The sequence below is a fragment of the Peromyscus leucopus genome, chromosome 4 (assembly GCF_004664715.2).
Source record: "Peromyscus leucopus breed LL Stock chromosome 4, UCI_PerLeu_2.1, whole genome shotgun sequence".
NCBI lineage: Eukaryota > Metazoa > Chordata > Mammalia > Rodentia > Cricetidae > Peromyscus > Peromyscus leucopus.
This window is the reverse complement of record NC_051066.1, coordinates 12,386,837-12,404,171: the sequence shown is the minus strand read 5'-3', so window position 1 is coordinate 12,404,171 and position 17,335 is coordinate 12,386,837. Positions and strand designations below refer to the sequence as shown.

At 53.5% G+C, this 17,335-nt stretch overlaps 1 protein-coding gene across 2 annotated transcripts in view; it reads right to left on the bottom strand.

Annotated features, from left to right (window-relative positions):
- Positions 1 to 17,048, bottom strand: part of Fam163b (family with sequence similarity 163 member B) — a 34,333-nt gene extending 17,285 nt beyond the window's left edge. Inside the window, exon 1 of one of the 2 annotated variants that reach the window (XM_028858715.2) lies at positions 16,731 to 17,048. The gene's annotated coding sequence lies outside the window, so the exon portion shown is untranslated. Of the gene's footprint in view, positions 1 to 6,957; positions 7,165 to 16,730 lie in introns of those variants that run through there. The other variant, XM_037204650.1, reaches the window with a different exon arrangement.
- Positions 17,049 to 17,335: the final 287 nt, after the last annotated feature.

Here is a 17,335-nt window from a genome sequence, read left to right as displayed (position 1 = left end):
TCTACCTTCCCCCAGGGTCCTGTATCAGGGTGGTTGGCTCTATCTTCAGGGCTTCTGAGTGGGGACCAGGCACACTTCACCCTCTCTGAGGATGCTGACACAACCAGTTCAGAGGACACACTCTAAGAACCCTGTGCTAAACAAAGAGACCCAAGGCAGGTCCAGGCCGACCTGCCCCCAGAATACAGGCCTTACTCCTTGGGTCTGGGCTCTGTCCCTCTCAGGCCTGGCCGGCTGCCTCTGCTTCAGGTCAGCGCTGGACATGCAGGTGGCTAGCTCCCTCTGATCCGGAAAGCTCTCCCATGTCTCTCCTCGTAGCTCTGCTTTATGTCTGGCCGCCAGCTTTTCCAGGCTCGATTCCCTAATGCCACAGGCTCCACAAGGGCTGCATCATGGCCTCACCCTGAGACACAGGCCCTGGCAGACAGCAGGTACTTTATAAACGTCTGTGTGTGGTGAAGCAGAGCCACCGGAAGCCGAGTATGTGGTTGGGGTGGCAGTGTGCCATCATCTCCTGGGGATGTGTTTGTTTGTTTGTTTCCCAGGCTGGCCAGAGATGACCTTGAACTTCTGCTCCTCTTGCCTTCACTTCTTGAGCACTGGGATTACAGACATGAACTACCATACCCGGTTTATGCATCGCTGATGACTGAACCCAGGGCTTCCTGCATGTAGGGAAAGTGTTCTAGCAAGCTCCTGTCTCTTAGACTTCCTCTTGCATAAGGGAACAGGGACAGCTCTGAATGTGGGAGCCTCAGGGCAGAGCCCTCCCCTGGGTTGCCTGAGGAGAGGCCTCACTATGGGGTACCCAGTGGATGAATTCATGGCTCTGGAGAGGGTCACATACCAGAAGGGGAGGGAAGAAGGAGGTCTGAGCAGAGCTGCTTCTGGTCCTTGCCAGCTGTGTGCCGTTGGGAAACCCTGCACCATGGCCTCACCCTGAGACACAGGCCCTGGCAGACAGCAGGTACTTTATAAACGTCTGTGTGTAGTGTCTGCCCAAGATATCTCAGTTTCTTTGCCTTTAACACCGGTGTGGTGACTATTTAAGCCTTCACAGTGCAAAGGAGAGTGCCTCACCACCGTCCCCGGAACGAGAGTCAGTGACCTCCTCTTACAGGACAAGGAACCAGTTCCTGAAGCAACGTCACTTGCCAAGGGTGCACAGCCAGGAAAAAGCAGTATGGCTGAGCTGGGTCCGGGTGTTGGGCTCCAGCTGGGATTGGGGCTAGAGTGAGGCTGGGTCTGAGACTGGGGCTGGGAGTGGTGCTGGATCTGGGCTGTGGCTGTGACTACAACTGTCCGAATTTTTACTTGGGGCTGGGGCTGCAGCAGGACTATGCCTCGGCCTCTGGCTTCCCCCAGGGCTTCTCGTTTCTCCAGACAAGGGGCCAATCAATCATTGAGTGCAAGCATAGGTCTCTGGTTGGATACTGGGTCCAACCCTGGCTGTGGGTAGGGGGCAGTGGAAAGGCTGGGTGGGAGCAGACATAAATGGAATGAGAGCCGAGTCCATTCAAGTAACAGTCAGTAGGTGAAGAGGGCTTTGGAAAAGGAGCTGCTCCAGCCAGGCCAGGGGATGGATAGGCATTAGAGCTCACAGGTCGGAGTGAATATTGTCACAGCAGGCAGCCCACCTGGGAAACAACCCTGTCTCTTCAACCTTGCACAAAACCACACCTATGTGGTGGGCACCAGGCCTGGGCATTGGCTATGCCCACCACCTCAAGGGGCCTTGTGCTACAGGCAGCCCATGCTCAAGCCTGTGAATGCCATCTTTCCCCGCACAGCTCTGGACAGCTTGACATCATGTCTGCTTGGGTATCAGAAAGACCCGAACAGAAATTTGGACATTCCTCCTGTCATAGTATTCGTGTGTCCTGGTACCTCATCTTATTTTATCTACTGTGGCAGGATCTAACTATGCAGCCCAGGCTGGCCTGGAGCTTTCTGTGTAGCCCAAGTTGGCCTCAAACTCAGGATCCTCTTGTTTCATCCTCCCGAGTACTGGGATGACAGGGATATGCCACCACCCCTGGCTCTGTCCCTCGTTTTAGGACAGAATGATTATGCTGCTCTTTAGATGGCCCCTCTCCATATCTCATACTGACTGTGTGATGAGCACTGGGCTGTGTTGGGTGTCTGGTGATGGGGGGGACGCAGTACTCCTGCCTGTGGAGCCCCAGGGAGCAGAGCTATTGGGCAGACTGGACACATCCCTAGCTCAGGCCTCATGTGCAGCCATGGTCTGGCCTTGGTGGTACCCACTGACTTCCCCTCTCTATTTCCTTTGCAAAGTCTGAGTTCCGGGCAGGCCTGTCTTGGTCACAGTCACTTCCCCAGACCTAGCACAGGAGTTAAGTCGAGAGGACAGGAGCTGCTGTGGGAGAGGTGTTCAGCCCCCGGGGGTCTGCAGGGTGATAGGTGGGGATGCTCTGTTCTCTGTGCATAAGAACAGCCTCGACAGGCTGCAGCTTAGTTTCCAGAACAGCTCCCTTGGTTTTCTCTGCAGCATGCCTTCTCCTAGTGTGTCCCCACCGGTCTCTGAGCACAGAACTGCAGGTTCTAGGCCCAGATATCTGTGTTCTAGGCTCTCTATGGTTGCCCTCCTTTCCCATCCCCACCCTGTTCTGTTTGGAGCCTCAGTATCCTCCAGGACCCTTGCATTCTTCTAGGTAGGCGCTTATTCCCCAGCCTGCCAACCACAACCCTAGTAATTTGTTTTTCTTGTCTTGGGGACTTTGCTGGTCATCCCTGAATTCCCTGTCATAGTATTCATTCCAGCTCAGCTTCTCATTCAAAGCCATCATTTAGCCAGTTCCTCGAGCTTGCCTTCCCGAATCCCACCCTTGCTCCCTCCTCCAGAACCCAGCAGCCCTCACTGTCCACATCATACACTTGGCATTTAAAATCTACCCACAATTCAGATGAGATCAGGCACTTCCAGGGTGTTAAGGCCATAGACATCTACCTACAATTTGACAGTAGAACCTACTCACTCAGTTCTAGCACATCCATGTCTCTATCCTGTGCTGGATAGTTTTATGTCAACTTGACACAAGCTAGAGTTATCTGAAAGGAGGGATCCTCAATTGAGAAAATGCCTCCATAAGATCCAGCTATAGGGCATTTGCTTGATTAGTGATTGATGGGGGGAGGGCCCAGTCCATTGTGGGTGGTGTTATCCCTGGGCTGGTGGTCCTGGGTTCTATAAGAAAGCAGGTTGAGCAAGTCAGGTGAGTAGGCCGGTAAGCAGCACCCCTCCATGGCCTCTGCACCAGCTCCTGCCCTGTTCGAGTTCCTGCCCTGGCTTGATGGACTACCATGTGGAAATGGAAGCCAAACAAACCCTTTCCTCCCCAACTAGCTTTTTGGTCACAGCGTTTCATCACAGCAATAGTAACCCTAAGACACCCCCCCTTTTGCTGGTTTAGTCTCATGGCAATGTGAACATATATTAATACTAGAAGTGGAATGAGAGAGAATGGAAGGTGCTAACAGGGAGAAGGGATCGAGGAGGGGGCAAGCAGGATGCCAAGCCCTGAAGGTGAACCGGGGAGGGGATGATGAGGGAGAGAGCATCCCACAAAGAGCATGTCAGGCACAAAGGCCCAGAGCAGGCAGAGCTCAGTGGATCCAATCGTCAGAAAAGCTCACTCTGGGGCTGGGAGACAGAGCTCAGCTGGGTAACGAGCTTATTGTGTGAGCATGAGAACTGAATTTGATCCCTAGCACGTAGGTGAAATCTGCGCATGGTGGCGTCTGCCTTTAATTCCAGTGCTGGGGAAGTGGAGACAATGATCCCTGGGGCTTCCAGGTCAGTCAGTGAGTTCCAGGCTCAGCGGGAGAACTCAGTGGTGAGTTCCAGGCTCCGTGGGAGAACTCAGTGGTGAGTTCCAGGCTCCGTGGGAGAACTCAGTAGTGAGTTCCAGGTTCAGTGAGAGAACTCAGTAATGAGTTCCAGGCTCAGTGGGAGAACTCAGTAGTGAGTTCCAGGTTCAGTGGGAGAACTCAGTAGTGAGTTCCAGGCTCAGTGGGAGAACTCAGTAGTGAGTTCCAGGCTCAGTGGGAGAACTCAGTAGTGAGTTCCAGGCTCAGTGGGAGAACTCAGTGGTGAGTTCCAGGCTCAGCGGGAGAACTCAGTAGTGAGTTCCAGGTTCAGTGGGAGACCTCAGTAGTGAGTTCCAGGCTCAGCGGGAGAACTCAGTGGTGAGTTCCAGGCTCCGTGGGAGAACTCAGTGGTGAGTTCCAGGCTCCGTGGGAGAACTCAGTAGTGAGTTCCAGGTTCAGTGGGAGAACTCAGTGGTGAGTTCCAGGCTCAGTGGGAGAACTCAGTAGTGAGTTCCGGGTTCAGTGGGAGAACTCAGTAGTGAGTTCCGGGTTCAGTGGGAGAACTCAGTAGTGAGTTCCGGGTTCAGTGGGAGAACTCAGTAGTGAATTCCGGGTTCAGTGGGAGAACTCAGTGGTGAGTTCCAGGTTCAGTGGGAGAACTCAGTGGTGAGTTCCAGGCTCAGAGGGAGAACTCAGTGGTGAGTTCCGGGTTCAGTGGGAGAACTCAGTAGTGAGTTCCAGGCTCAGTGGGAGAACTCAGTAATGAGTTCCAGGCTCAGTGGGAGAACTCAGTAGTGAGTTCCAGGTTCAGTGGGAGAACTCAGTAGTGAGTTCCAGGTTCAGTGGGAGAACTCAGTAGTGAGTTCCAGGTTCAGTGGAACTGAACACACACACACACACACACACACACACACACACACACACACACACACGTGACAAAGTATGCATATGAGGGTCCAAGGACAACTTACAGAGTCAGTTCTCTGCTTCCGTCATGTGGGTCCCAGGGATTGAACTCAGGCCATCAGGCTTGCCAGCGAGCACATTTACCCACTGAACCGTCCTGCTGGCATAAGAACGTATTGAAATACACAAATACCTAAGCTCCCAGCAAGGTAAAAATCCACAACATGTGGCACCCAGGAAACAATTATCTCGTGTCAGAAAAGCAAACAACCCACAGTGAAGAGAAAGTCCAGTCAGGGACACTAACCAGAGGCAGGTCAGGCGACAGACTAGGGAGATGTGAGTGCTAACAGTTACTGTGTCCTATAGTTCAAAACACCAGGGAAAACCCAGGGACAATCAGAGGTAAAAGAAACAGAACAAAGTCCTGCAGGTAAAGAAGTAACAATGTCAAAAAAGACAAATATACAACCACCGCGATTAACGTCAGGTTAGACACACAAGGAAAGGCCGGGGAACCACTGATGGCAATGGAAACGATGCAAAATGAAACATGGAGATAGAACACAAGTAAATAAAGAACAGACAGAGCCCCCTAAGATGTGGAAACTGCAGGTGGCACGCTATCTGGGAGATGAATCCCCAGGAAGATGATCAGAAGACAGGCTGGATATTTTCCAAACTGGGGGGCCAGCGGCATGACTCAGGGAGTAAAGACACTCGCTGCACGAGCCTGGTGGCTTGAGATCAATTTCCAGAACCCATGCAAAGGTGGAAGAAGAGTACTAATCCCAAAAGTTGTTCTCTGACCTGCATGTGTGCACAGGCACATGCACCAGCGTGCACACACCCCCACCCACAGACACACACACACTAGAAATTTTTAAAAAGGAAGTTTTCAATCAGGATAACAATAATAAGCCTTTAGATTCCCCAAAGCTCAACAAACTGCCAACAGGAGGGGCTTAAAGGAAACAACAGCCAAGAACATGCCTGCAATATCCAGAGACAGCCTAAAAACACACAGCACGAAGACTCAGGGCACTCAGGAATGGAGGCAAGAATGACAGCAGACTTTGGGCTGGAGGCAGCGGCAGGTCAGAGACAGGGGAATGGCGGTGCCAATCAGTTAAACACAAAAACAATCCAGCAACCTGGAACTTTCTATACAGGAAAAAAACCAAAATTCTTTCCAAAATGAATGGTAAGTCTGCGATGACTTCAGAACTGACCGCCCCTGTGACACCCAAAAGACAAGGTCCTGGAGTACAGGGCGGCAGTGAAGCCAGCCCCTTGCAGGGTGCATGAGTTTGGAGCTGACACTGGCAGATTTTTTACTTTCAGTCTAGTGGCCCAACCTGGGCAAGGGGCAATATCCAGGCAGACTAGCCAAGGGTTTCCTGTGAGAACTTTAACCCTCACAAAACCCAGCCTCCCAGGGTCTGAGTGGCATATCTACTCTGCTCACATGGGAGCTGGTGGTATGTGTATTTTGGAAGAGGCCCAGGCTGAGAGCAGTGTCTCTGAATACCTTCCCCAAGGCATAGGGGCGGGGAGTGAGGTGTGCTGGGCACAGTGATCTGAACACACACGCCTTTGTTCTTAAGCCTCACCTGTCACTGAGGCATAAGCATGCAGAAGAAAACCTGTCAATATTTTAAAAAAGTAAACCAGGAAAAATACATTTTAGTTGTTCCTAAGGCCACTTGTAGTTTCCATGGCTACAGAGGTGCCCCAGGTGTTGAGACAGGAGGGCGGGGCTCCCCTCAGTCCTGCACTCGGCCCTGTCACTTCTACGCTGGAGTAAAGTCTGTTGTTTTTGATGCTCCGAAGGTTTAGGCTGGGTTCTCGGGTCAGAGAGTCCCAGTTTGGCTTATTTCACGGGTGGGAAACTGGGAAGAGGTACCCACGTCACTGCAAACAGCAGAGGGGTGACATGAACCTCTGGTCCTTTCAGGGCCACACCTCAGGCTGGTCAGCTCAGACAGAGGTGCCCTGACAGCAGAACCCTGTCTGGTGAACGGCAGGGCTGATGTCCCCTGTGACAGGCCCTTCCCTCACTTTCACTTGTATTCCCCTTGTCTGCCCAGGTCATGTCTCCCTGGCTGGACTCATACTCTCCTCCATTCCGGTCCCTCAGGGCCTCACCTGCACCGAGTCCTCACTGTCTCCTTGCTTCCACCTGCCACCCCATCTCCCCAGAACCACCTCAGGCCTCACCACTGCGTCAGCTCCTTCCTCCGGTCTCAGCCCAGACTGGCCTTTGGGGAGCTCTCTTGACCAATGCCGATCCATCCCCCGGGCACCTTCCCAGTACAGGGCCTATGCACCATGTGCAGTGGCTTGAGATGCTGTTATCTCCCTACCCTGTGTCCTCTGCAGCCATGGGACAGGAAGTGTCTTCTTCCTCTTGCTTCTTACACACTCAGGCTCTGCTGGGAGAGACATGACTCCCCTTCCCCCCTCCCCGCCCCACCTCCCTCCTACTTCCTTCCTCCCTGTGACCCCAGACTTCCTCTCTGTCCTCATGTGGACACACCAGCAGGACTCGAGTTGCCTTGAGCCAGCAGGGTGAGGGGCTCCTCACTCCTCTGCCCAGTCTCTCTCTCCCCAGTATCTGTTCAGGGCCAAGTATCTTCCAAGCCTGGGAAAGCGATGCTAGCATTACCTGCATGAGCATTTATCAAGTGGCCACTTCATGCCAGCCGGTTCCTTTCCCCGGCCATCAGTTTTACCAGCACGGCCACCCCACTCACTCTCTGCTCAGACTGGAGGGAAGGTGAGGGAAAGGGGCCTCTTCCCTGTTCCTCGCCCATCACTTCTCCAGATTAGCGGAACTGGGGCAGACCAGACAGCAGGTGCCAGCTCGGAGCTTTCATCTCTGTGAGACCTGCTCATGATATCACATCAGGGGGGTTTGGGCCTAGCCACTCCTGGGCACTCCGTAAAAACACAGACCCAGTACGCTTCCTCCCTCCCCTACAATGGACCTTACACTACCATAAGAGTGGCAGAGTCTTACCTTGGTGACCTTGGCCTTGGTCATATGATTTAACCAATGAAGCAGGGATAAAAGGGACCACATCCCAGTTCTAGGCAAAGTCTTGAAGAAGTATACATTCCTGAGATCCAGATAATGTATCCAGAAAGCACACACTCAGAGTCTGGAGCTGTGGAAGAGCCCTGAGGGTGTAGACTGGACACCCAGAGTGAGTGGAACAGCCCCAGCTACCTATAGGCCTGTAAGCAAGAAGAACTTTGCTTGCTGTTCTCTTGGCAAATGTCAGGACAGCTTGTTACACACTCACTATGCCAATAACTGACTAATACACATGTGAGCTATCAGCCTTGCTACTCAGGCTGAGATACAAGTGCTAAGCACAATAAAGCAAGGGTGACTGAGAGAATCCCAGGGGCCCTTTGCTACCCAAAAGGCAGAGCCTGATGAAGCTTCCCTAGGAGCTGTCAGTCAGAGAACATGAGGGCGCCATGTTGCTGAAACAGCCAAGTGAAAGAAGTCCTCCAGGAGGCATAGAATCTTCCAGAAGCCTGGGTCATGTGCCTGCAGAATGGGAGCGAGACAGTGTCTCCAAAGCATGGTGTTTCTTCCTGTCCCAAGGTTGCAGAGGGCTCAGGGTGAGCTGCGTGTGTCTCTAGGTGTATGTCTGTCCGCACATGTGTATCTCTCTCTCTCTCTCGTGTGTGTGTGTGTGTGTGTGTGTGTGTGTGTGTGTGTGTGTGTTTCTGGAGATAGAACTCAGGGCCTCTTGCATGTTAAAAAAAGTTCGCTACTACTGAGCTACATTTGCTCTGTGCATATGTGTTGTATGTATGTGTATGCCTCAGTGTGTCTATTACATGCATGTGCTTGTTGTGTGTGTTTATGTGTATTTTCTGTTTCCCTATGTGTGTTTCCATGTGCATGTCTCAGTGTGGGTGTCTTCTCTGTGTAGGCATGTGTGTTTTTGTATGTGTGTCTGTGTTGGTCCTCATGTGCATATCTGTGTATCTGCTAGGTGCATGCCATGTGTATACATAGGTATATTTGTGCATATCTCTGTGTGTGTTCATGTATGTGTCCATGTGTGTGTCTATATATACATGTGTGTCTCTGTATATCAGCTATGTGCATGTCGGTCATGTATGCATGTATATGTTTAAGAGTGTCCCCTTATGAATGGCTCTGTGTCTGTGTGTATATGTGTGTTTCTGCTTGTGTCCCATGTGTATGTCTCTCTGTGTGCCAGCTGTGTTTTTCGTTGTTTCTTCGTGTGTCTACTGTGTGCATGTCATGTGTGTGCATGTGTCCCCATATGCATGTCTGTGTATACCTGTGTATTTGTGTGTGTATCTGCATTTGCCCCTGTTGTTCATGTCTGTGTGTGCATGACTGCCTCCGCACCTGTCACCATGTGCATGTCTCAGCCTGTGCCTGCTGTATGCATGAGTACCTGCATTTGTCCCTGTGTGTGGGTGTGTGTGTCTGCATGTCTGTCTGTGCTGTATTCTGACACACAGGAAGAAGACAGGAACAGAGTGGGGTCCGGGGTCCCAGCCATCCCACAGATGTCAGCCGACCTGCTCAGCGGTGAGGGAAGGGCAGCAAGACCTCTAACACCAAGCTGAGGCCCTGCCTCTTTCTCCTCCCTGGCAGCACTCCAAGTTCTCCTAGAAGAGGACGTACGAGGTCCTCGCCTGCAAACACCCCTGTAGGGCCAAGTCCCAGATTCCTGTGCTGTCTGCCCACCACGCATCCTCGGCCCCACTGTCTCCTTCATCTCCTCACTTAGCTGACTGGCATGGCTCGTCCACCCGGAGCAGCCCTGAACAGCAAGGCTCCGCACAGACCTGCCTGGAGCATTTTCATTTTATGGAATGGGGCTCAGCCGGCTGTGGTGACACACATCTATAATATCACTACTCAGGAGCCAGAAGTTAGAGGACGGTGTTGAATTTGAGGACAGCCTGGGCTACCTAGTGAGATCTTGTCTCAAAACAAAACAAAATAAACAACAACAACAACAACAACAAAACAAGGCAAACAAACCAACAGACAAACCAGGCTTTGGGGATTTTCAAGTGAGCGGAAACATGCTGAATAGGCCCATCTTGCAGATTAAATAATTTTACAACTCTTCATGGTCCTGAAGTGGCAGTGTTGACCCCAGGGTCTGATAGGGTGAGGCTCCCCCACCTTGAGTCATCCTCTGTCACTGGCAGCTCTGTGGCAGGAGAGTTGAAATGAGGCAATAGGCCCTGGAGGCTATAGGCAGGCTGCTGCATTCTGTGATGGTCCTTTGTCCTGAGGACACTGGACATGGGTTCGGGAGGCAAGTTTTCCCAAGGCAGATGCCACTTCTGGCTCTAACAATGGTTGTCCTGACCTGGAGGCCATTCAGGGCCACACACTAGCCACTGCACCTTTTGGAAAATGGGATTGACCCTCATTCCACATGGAACTACCCATAATAGGGCCCACTGTGTCCCAGGCGCTCTACTGGCTGCTGGGGTGGGGGTGGGGGGGTATAACGAGTGGCACCTGGCCTCAAGACCTCCCAGCCTCGATGCAGACCAGACCAGAGGGGAACAGACCTGACACTGACAGGCAGAGGGGAGCAGGGGGAAGACCTCAGGGGAAGGCTCTCAGAGAGTTCCAGAAATGCACAGAAGCAAGCATGTGGGGCACAGCAGGGCACAGCAGAGGTTGAGAGGGTGGATCCATTCCATGAAGGGCTCCATGGGCTGCGGCAGGTGTCTGAGTTTCTCAGCCCACATGGCACGGGAGCTGGTCAGCAGCCCCTCTCCCTGATCCAAGTCCAGAGACTCCAGAATCTACAGCCATTTCCACCATGCTCCTGCAGGGGCCTGGGATTATCCCTGATGTCAGAAGGGAAACCACTCCTGTCTTTATATGCCAGGAAACTGCAACAAAAAGAGGGTTAGTGACCAGGCTACTCCCACCAGCAGGTCCGAGGTAACTGCTAAGAGTATGGTTGATGGCAGACCCTATCTCTTCCCAGGCTTCTCCACTCCTCTCTCTTATTCTCTCCCCCGTCCTATCTCCTCTTCAGTGAAGCGTGGCTCTCCAGGAGAAAGGAAGACACAGACTGGTGGGAATATGAACAACTACAAGAGTGATTTCCCAAGACACTGTGCCATGAAACAGCCTTCTGCAATGGAGTTTTGTTTTGTAATTAGAGGGCATCTCATGTGGGAAGCCTCAGGAAGGTAAAAATCACAGACGGTTGTACTCTTTAATTCTGCGAGTTGGTTTATAAGGAGCTTCCCACGTAATGAGTGTTTTAACCAAACAAACGCCAGACACAGGTAAACACCCCACAGTCCTTATGTTAACCACGTGGGCAAAGACTAGCGAATTCTAGAGAAAGCGACACAGACTGCCCCACACAGCCCCACCCCACCTCCTTTCAAAGGAGATGTGATCAAGGCCTCTCACACATAGAGGGCATGGTGCCAGTCCTGGGGTAAGCAGCCTGGACTGTGGGGCTCTGGAATGGGCTCAGAAAAAAGAACCCCAAGTGGGTGTCTGCCTATAAACTGGAAAAGTGAACATCTTTATTTTGCCTTAGGGAAGTTCCTGAATGTTCCCAGTGAGACTGTGTATGCCAACCCTGAGTGGAGGGATTTGGAAAACACAATATAAATATTACATTTCAAACACTGTAAGGTGAACCCCAGACACATGCTAATGGTACTCCCGACATCCTTCCCATTGCCTCCCAGAGCTCTGCAGCCTTGCTCTCCTAGCCTCCTGATGCTCCTGGCACACGGACAGCAAACAAGACTAAGGGGTGTGCTGCCAGGCGTGGTGGGTGGTCCAGCAGCAAGTGAACTGACTGGGCAGGGATACAGGGGAGCCTGCCATAGAGGGTCCTTTGGCCAGGGCCAGGAACGGGAGGTTGGCTAAGCCTGCCTTAGGAACCAAAGCATAGGAGTGGAGATCTCAAATACACTCATATAGACACAGTCAGAAGCCAACGAGGCACCTGGGATTAGCCCCGTCTGGTGCTTTCTTTTCCTCAAAGAAAAATCAGGGGCATTTCTGGAGCCCACTGATGGTCAGCTAGCATCTCCAGATGGCCTCCCTTGCCTGCAGCAACGGCAGTAGTGTCCGGCCTCTGTGCAATACCTGCTTCCTTGACTATATGCCTACCCACTGGGGGCTCAGCTCTGACTGCATCCAGGATGCCTTCCCTGACTGCTCCAGCCTGAGGTGATTTCCGTAGCATCTGGAGTACCTGCCTCCATGCTACCATCCACACAGAACCTTTTCACACTGCAGTTTAATCCTGTTCACATGCCTGCTCCCCCTCCCCCTCCTCCTCGGCCAGCCACTAGAGCCTTCGACTCAATGCATATAGCCCAGGCAACTCTAAAACAGAGGGAACCAGTGGATGGCACACAGGCCTGTTGCCAAACCAATCGGTAGATCTGTGAGTCAACAGCCATGCCCTGCAAACGTCTGGACCAGAAAGCCAGTCTGGAGCTAGGGCTTTGTGAAAGCGGATGAAGCCCCGAAGCCCATCCCCAACATGGGGGCGGGAGTTAGGCCAAAGGACAAAAGAGGACCACCGATGAACAGGGACACTGAGGTCCAGTGTGGCGGCAGAGGAGCATGTAGACCACAGCCAAGGAGTCAAGGGTTTTTAGTTTGCACACAGTAAGCCAAGAAAAGCTGGACTGATTTTCCTTTTGCAGCAAACACGCATTTCTTTTAATACAAATATTTGAATATATTATAAAAATGAATATATATTTGGTAAGCACACACAAAGCAGAACATAAAAGAGACAAAACCACACATCATTGCTTTGTGCAAGCAGAGACTGTTCCTGTCATAATGGCTGGTATGGGAGTTTGCTAATCCATGGTTAGGGAGCCAGGGCACCCACTTCCAGAGAGGTTGGCTGCTGGTCCTGAGGCCATAGACCAAATGCCATAAGCAAGTAACAGGAAAAGACAGAGGCTATTAACAGCCTGGCCACAAACCCAGCCATTGGGCAGCGCAACCTGGGAATACCTAAGGATCAACTTTGCCACTGGGTAGCCTGCAGGAAGCCTGGAGCTGGTTGTAAGAGCTGAGCCACAGGTGGTGACAGCTTTGTCCATTGCCGCCTTTGTCTGTTTGACAAGGGCATCCCTTGCCTGCTCTGAGGCCATCTTCTGGTTTGGCCAGGAACAGAGCACCATGGGAGTTTCCCAGCAGTGTGCGGACTCTTCTAAGACGCTGGACCCTCGTACAAGGTGAACGAAGAACCCGGGGAACAAGGGGTTTTAGTAACCTCACTAGGGACACATACTTTAGACATAAACACTGTCCCGGTCAGTTCCTAAGCTGTGCCACCCCGCCACCCACAGCAGGCGTGCGAAGTGGTGAATGTGGCTGTAACCCTAGGAGCACGGCTTGTTCTGGAAGCACTGCTCAGGTCGCTAGCTAATCCTCTCCTGATTCCCAGATAGCTGTGCAGCCCTCCTCCCAACCACATCACTACGGGAGAAGTGGTTTTAGAATCACGAGCACACATATGTGTGTGTGTGTGTGTGTGCGCGCGCGCGCGCGCGCGCGCGCGCGTATGCCAGAGGACAACATGTTTTTGAGACAGGGTCTTTTGCTGGCAAGGAACTTTTCCAAATAGACTAGGGTGCCTGGCCAGCAAACCCCTGGGATCTGCCTGTCTCCACCTCCCCCATTCTGGGATTACAAGCATGCACCCCCATGCCTGGCTTTCCCGGCTCCCTCTCATGGGTCCTAGAGATCAAACTCGGGTCCTCCTGCTTACAAGGCAAGCACTTTACCAACCGAGCCTTGCCTCAGCCCTTCTACTAGAGAGGTAGACAAAAGCACAGGGCACTGGCTCAGTCTGGCGAGAGCTTTTCCCGCAGATGCCCCTCTGGATGGGCTGGGAGAACCCTGAAGACAGGTAGTAGCATCCTACTGGGGTGGGATGTACCATCAGGTGCTACCTTGGTGCTGAAGAAAAAGCGCTACTCTAGGCCCACAAGGACTGCCTCCCCATCACTCTCCAGCTCACCCCAGACTCTAGTGTAGGCCAGTCTGGGTGATGTTTGCTCAGTCCTGGGCCATATTCCCCACTACTCCAAACCACCCCAGCACCCCACATGGCTGGCATCTGCTCAATGACCACCGTCCTGGTCGAGATGGACATGGTGACCTCTTCTGAGTCCTCTTGCCTCCCCTCTCCAGTCAGGCTCTATATTGCAGGCCACAGTGTTAAGGCCAGGCCTGACCGTTGTCCACCAAGGTTTAGACTTTTGCATAAGGCCCCCTTCTAGCTTACATATAGCTTACGGAGCACAGCTTACAGCCTGGATCTGACTCCCAGCACATCTCCAGTCTCCTCTCTCACAAGACCCCTGAAAATTAGAGACAGAGTCTCTGTGCCATTTCTTAGGAGTGTAAATCAGGAACCCACATGCCAGGCTCTGCACTCCAGCTTCCCAAGGGTTAAGGGTTCTGGCCACAGACTCCCCGTGCCTTGGGATAGCAGGAACAATCCCTTCTCAGGCCTTTCACGGCAGCTCCCAGCAAGGGAGTCAAGGCGGAGGACTTGGACAGGAGTGGCTTCAACAACTTAAGCCTCTTCCATGAACCTGAATCCTGACGGAATAAAAGCTTTGGGAGGAGAGAGGGAGAGGAGCTGGCAGGCACTACGGCTCCAGCCTGGATGAATCCCCTCTGGAGTGGATCCAGAGGGGCTGACACTGCAGGGAAGTCAAAGCAAGGGCAGCAGTGAGGTAGGCAGGAAGCCCCTTCCTGTTCCACCACATCCTCGCCACGCTTCTGGTCATGCCCGAAGCCAGGTGCCACCAAATACCCACGGGAAGGCGGAAGCACCCTTACTTTTGAAGATGAGGATGCTGCATGATTTACCCAAGACCTGGGCCTTGAATCCACATTCCCACCATACAAAGGGCTTGAAGGGGATCAGGGCAGTGGTGGCAGTGTGGGAGCAGAGTGGATGGTCTGGGCAGTGTGCCACTCTGCCTCTCCCCCCAACCCCTGAGAATTTAGAGTCCAATATAATTGACTGTGAGGTGACAGATTTCTGCTTTGCGCACTATCATCATTACTCCTTGGATTGCTAGGTCTGCAGGAACGGGTCTCCAGGCAGTGAAGCCTTGCTAGGATCTGGCACCAAGCTTAGGCACTCAGACCCAGCCCGAAAGTGCAAAACCTGGGTGACGACTTAGGTAGAAGATGGGATGGGCAGGAATGGGGAGGACTGAGAAGAACCCCAGGGGCTATGGAACCATCCAACCCATCTGAGGTCTATAAAGGGACAGGGACTGGCCCAAGGTCACCCAGGAAGATGGGCAGAACTGGCCAAAGTCTTGACCCCTCCATCTGTGCCCATGTTCTCTCTAAGTTCTTTGTTCATGCTAGCTGTCTGTGCTGGCACAGCAGAGGTCTAGGGCTTGGGGAACCTCTCTCACTTGCAGGAGAGGTGAGGGTGGAGAAGTCACGGCACATCCTGGCCTCCCACATCTCATGGCATTGGCTTGTCCCAGAGAGCCAGCAATGTTCTCCAGCTCCCCACCCCCAGCAGATATTCCAGGCACTCAGTTTGGGAGCCGTGCCTCCTCCCAGGCCTGACACCCTCCCGGCTGGTTTTACAAGTGAGTCAACACCAACCAGCCCTACAGGAACTCAGGTGATGGGTACCAAGACCAAAGCACAAGACCACTCTGTCTCTTCTATGGCATGAGGCAAATGTACCACAAATGACTACCAAAGAAAGGTGGAAGGGAAGGGGGAAGTAAGCCCCTGGCCTCAGGAATGGAAAGAACTCAAAGACATACAAAGTTGCACGTATTCAGCAAGCCTGTAGCCCATGTGTCCGGGGGAGGGGGGTTCAACCATATCCTCCTAGCCAGAGGTGCCAAGTTTGGAGAGTCTTGGAGAGCCTTGGCATGAAGACTTTACTCCCAATTCTATCTCAAGAAGGGGAAGACGGGAAGATGGGCCGATGTGCTTTTCTGCAGTCATAAACTTCTAGGAGGTGGAAGCTGTCCCTGGAAGCCTGCCAGGAGTTTGTTGACCAGCATAGGAAGGAAGGATCACCGGGGAGCAGCCTGGTGCTCTCCTGCAGACCTCTGAACTCTAGCTTCCCCCAGAAGGGCCAAGGGAACATGCTGGAACCTGTAGAAAGGTCTGGGGACGTGCCACCCGGGTGTCTTGCTCCTGGGTCCCATCAGCAAAAGCAAAGCCAGGTGACCCCGGCCTAGGGAGGACAGGACATTAAGCAGGGTGAGAGAGTGGAGCCAGAAGGATGGATGTGAACCTGCTTTGGGGGTTTTGGTATTTGGGACGTGTCATTTCCTGCTTGAAAGACACACCTGCCAACCTGCTGCCCCCCCTCCTGTCCTCACTATTTAATGTGGGAAAGAGGTGACAGGGGCTCCACCACCTGTTAACTCTGACCTTGGACAAGAAGCCAAACTTCTCTAAGCCTCAATTTACTCGTCTGTCAAATGGGCCCCCAACCCTTTCATACAGGGGCTGGACAGAATGGATGTCAGCAGTAGCCCAAGTCAAGCATGCAACACCAACCTGGTGGGAAGCAAGTCTCACCACAGGTAACCAAGCATCTCAGTTCCAGGCAGGAAAGGATGAATGGAGCCAGGTATTCCATCTCTTCGGACAAACTTTCTCTCCCCATGTCCCTTCCCCCAGGCAGGCCACCCTTGGAGGGAAACAGAGTCCCTCTTCTGTCAGAGGGTTCCTCTGTCTCTTGGCCAGGACCCCACTGCACATCTCGGGGCACGTGGAAGGTGGGGCGCAGTGGGATGGGTCATGCTGTACAGGCACCTGTGTAGGTCAGGGCACCTGATGCAAGGTGGCCAGGGCAGGCTGCAGTGGGGACTCCAGATGAAGTGGGTGCCGAGCCAGAGCTTCCCAGCCTGCATCGCCTGCTCTCACACCGTGACCTGCGCACCCGCTCGGCCCTTACCTTGAACCATGGGAACCACGTTGCCCCGGCTGGCGGAGGACTTGGACGCACGTGACAGGGCAGGCGTCCCTCTGTCCCGGGCACAGCGAGTAGCGGCAAATGCAGCCCAGGCCACGGCCGGTGGTGCCTGCTGGGGCCAGACTGGCAAGAAAAGAGCGGAGAGGCTGGCTCCTGGAGGCCCCAGAGGAGGCAAGTGCGTGGCCAGGCGAGAGCCCCTGCCAGCTGCGCGCTGCGGCCACGGCTCTGGACGCCAAGCTACCTCCCCGAGAGCTGCACGCGCGACTCCAGCCCAGTCCCGGGCGCGGGGCGCGCTCTGGAGGGGAGGGTGCGCGCGCTAGCCTGCTGGGGAGTGCGCGCTGCGGGCCCTGCGCGCGCCGTCGGCGGCGGCTGCGGGGGAGCAGCCGAGGAGCTGTCCCTGGTGCTGACGCTCATCTGCGGTCCCCCCGCGGCTGCACCCATATGCAAGGTCTGGGGACCCATATCTCCGTGTGCGCCCTGCGGGGTTCCCTCCCATCTCCACCAGTTTGTTTCTGTTTCCCTGATGTTTGGTCTCGGTGGTGCTGTGGTTGCTTGGCTGTGGACAGTGCAACCTTGGGGCAGGTCCC